This window comes from Bubalus bubalis, chromosome 3 (genome assembly GCF_019923935.1).
Source record: "Bubalus bubalis isolate 160015118507 breed Murrah chromosome 3, NDDB_SH_1, whole genome shotgun sequence".
Taxonomy (NCBI): Eukaryota; Metazoa; Chordata; class Mammalia; order Artiodactyla; family Bovidae; genus Bubalus; species Bubalus bubalis.
This window is the reverse complement of record NC_059159.1, coordinates 85,196,070-85,199,721: the sequence shown is the minus strand read 5'-3', so window position 1 is coordinate 85,199,721 and position 3,652 is coordinate 85,196,070. Positions and strand designations below refer to the sequence as shown.

At 45.3% G+C, this 3,652-nt stretch overlaps 1 pseudogene; it reads left to right on the top strand.

Moving 5' to 3' along the window:
- Window positions 1-310: 310 nt before the first annotated feature.
- LOC123332467 lies at window positions 311-956 on the top strand (annotated as a pseudogene).
- The last annotated feature ends 2,696 nt before the right edge of the window (window positions 957-3,652 follow it).

The window sequence follows — 3,652 nt, the reverse complement described above, 5'->3', positions numbered from 1 at the left end:
ATATTATACTTAAATGTGTACATAATAAGTATGTACACCTCTATAAGTCTTTACATACTAACATAATTTCAGCCTTTCTTTAATTTCTCATTTAACTGATACACATTTGCTTTGACAAATCCAAACTTTATTGGGAAAATTAACCTTCTACCAAAAAAATTAAGAGTTTAGATTGACTACATTTTCTAGGTCAAATAGAAAATATCTAAATGAAAACACACCAGGGAAGTGAGACAGAAATTTAAGACAATGAGAACCGTCTTCCCTACTTAAAAGCCTGGCTTAGAAAGATTATCATCAGACACCCTACCTCTAAGGTTCCACCAGATGCCGTCTCAGCCAGCCCAGCAGCAGCCTCATCTTCCCCATGGATTTCGTGTTCTCTCTACTGATGGCCCTGGTGCTGGTCATCTACAGCCTGGGAGGATCTCTGGGCTGTGATCTGTCTCAGAACCACGTGCTGGTTTCAAGCAGAACCTCAGGCTCCTGGGCCAAATGAGCAGACTCTCCCCTCACTCCTGTCTGTAGCACAGAAAAGGCTTCGGTTTTCCCCAGGAGATGGTGGAGGGTGACCAGCTCCAGGACGCCCAGGCCATTTTTGTGCTCCACGAGATGCTCCAGCAGAGCTTCAACCTCTTCCACACAGAGTGCTCGTCTGCTGCCTGGAACAGCACCCTCCTGGAGCAACACCGCTTGGACTCCAACAGCACCCGGACGACCTGGACACCTGCCTGGGGCAGGTGATGGGACAGGAAGACTACTATGCCCTGGGAAGGATAAGCCCCACTCTGCTCTTGAAGAGGTACTTCCATGGAATCCATGTCTACCTGAAAGAGAAAGAATACAGTGACTGCGCCTGGGAAATCATCAAGAGTGGAGATGATGGAGCCCTCTCTTCATCAAGCAGCTTGTAACAAAGGTTAGGAAAGATGGATGGAGATCTGAACTCAGCTTGAGATGACTCTCACCGACTAAGATGCCACTTCACCCTCATACACTCACCTGTGTTCTTTTCAGTCGACTGATTTCTGCCTTAGCCACCAAATTCATTGAATTACTTGAGCCGATATTTTGTCAGTAGTAATAAAAAGTAGATATAAAAGTATTTAGCTGTAGGGGCATGAGTCCTAAAGTCATGCCGGCCCTGATGTTATCCGTTGCTGATTTACTTATTCCTTCCTGCATCTAACATACTTAAAATACTTGTAAAGTTACAATTCATCTATAAATCATTAAAATTTCTAAAACATGTTTACCATCTCATGTTATTAATTTTGTACTTTGTTCTATTTATTAAATTCTTATGAAAGAAAATGAGTTTCTTTACTCAAAAATTAAATCCAAACCTCCATTTAACATTTTATTAAACAATGTGTGGTTACATTTTTTCATTCATTCATTCCATTCATATTATACATATATATTTAGTCCCTAAGTGACAGACTGTGTAATTCTCACCAAGGAATACAAGTGAATAAAGCAAATGTAGTTCCTACTGCATGGAAACTCTCAGACTTACAGAGAAGAGGACATAAAAACAGTATTATTTTATTTCAATTATATTAAAGACTGCAAAGAGAAGTAAAGGAAAGAATGTTCTCACATGGGAAGCATTAGGTACATATGATACTGGAAAGACAAATAATATTATATATCTTTCTAAGCTGCCTGCAGGGCTTCCCTGGTAGCTCAGCTGGTAAAGAATCCACCTGCAGAGCAGGAGACCCTGGTTTGGTTCCTGGGTCAGAAGATCCCCTGAAGATGGGATAGGCTACCTACCCACTCCAGTATTCTTGGGCTTCCCTGGTGGTTCAGTTGCTAAAGAATCTGCCTGCAATGCAGGAGACCTGGGTTGGGACGATCCCCTGGAAGAGGGCTGGGCTACCCACTCCAGTATTCTTGTCTGGAGAATCCCCATGGACAGAAGAGCCTGGAAGGCTATAGCCCATGGGTCCCAAAGAGGCCGCCACAATGAACCACACAGTACAGAAAGTCAACGAATTCTCTTTACTTAGTTTCAAGTTACCAAAATCTGGAGAAACTATTTTAGATAGATGTTACCTAAAATATAATTATTTCTATAGAGTTTACCTAAAAGCTCTTTTTTTTCCTTACTCTAAGAGATCAGAGACCATTAAAGTTCCAGAGAGCCAGGTAGATCACTTACATGGCAAAGGCACAAGAGAAATACCAATTCCTTCCAGAAAGCTGGCTTAACCAATTACAAAAGGCTCACTTTGATACAGTAGCAGAACTAGCAGAGGCCATTGTTCTCCAGACCTCTGGGCAGCCCCCATTCAATAAGGACAGCCACCTAAAGGCCCCACGTCCTAGTGGACAGCCACCCAGGGATTTCCCTGTTGCTTCTGGGATTCCCCCTGCAATTCTTGGGCACCCTATGGTAGTGGATGGCCACCTCAGGAGTACCTTACAGCTTGGGGATTACAGCCAGCAACTTTTGGGCCCCCTCGGTTAGTAGACAGCCACCTCAGGATCACCCAGCAACTTTTGGGCCCCATGTGCTACTGGATGCCCCTAATAACTTTCCTTTCCCCATCCTGTCTTTTGGCACTCACGGGAGTTTCTGCCATCTCCTGGCTGCCACCGATTGTTGGGTTGTACCCTGCAGGCTTACAAGACCTATGTTTGCCCAGCTTTGAGACCAAAGAAAGAATCTGCCATCAAGAACAGAGGCAGGGATGGTTTAATGGATGGGAGGCACTTACATTTGCTGCCCCAGGACATGAAGCAAGGTCCTGGAGCAACACCCCATCACATGTGGTGCACTGGGAGTGGGAAGTATTAATACATGGTGACAGGCTTCATTCTGAGAGCAATGGAGGGGTGGGGAGTAGAGGGTGGGGAAGTGGGGAATAGGAAAGGAGGGAGAGGTGCGTGGGGGTGGACAGTGCCGGTCCTAGGGGTGAGATCAGTTGGGCCCATTAGTTATCATGGAAAGCAGTAGAGGGACACGCCCCTCACCACCCCTTTGACAAAAGAGATCAAATCTGGGGCCTGGGACAAGTACAGAGAAAAGCCAGTCACGTGCATAAGGTGTACTGGTGGGTAGGGGATGTACAGATAGTAAGAAAACAGTCATCCTGAGTGGCCTGACCATACATAATTTATTGCGAAAAATCACCAGTGATCATCCGGGCCTTCGGAGTTTTTTGCTGGTAAAGGTTTGAACTATCCTGAGAATTACTGCAGTGTGGTACAAAGACAGTGAGTGTGCAAGGGCTTTTGAAAATGGCATTGATAGACTTGCCTGACACAGGGTTGTCACAAACCTTCAATGTGTAAAAAATGCAATTACCTGGAAAATGGGATAAAACAAAGGATGCGGGTACTTCCTCACAAAGTAGCAATTCCCTGTATGCTCTCCAGATTCACTCGTGCCTCCCCTGCACCAGCCATTCATACAGCTCTTCCCTGTTTCTTTGTGCTTCTGGCCACCGATTTCCCCTTAAGAGTGCAAAGCATAGTCACTCAGTCGTGTCGATTCTTTGCCACCCCGTGAACCATAGCCCACCAGGCTCCTCTGTCCATGGGATTCTCCAGGCAGAATACTGGAGTGGATTGCCATTTCCTTCTCCAGGGGATCTTCCCCACCCAGGGATCAAACCTGGGTCTCCCACATTGGAGGCAGATT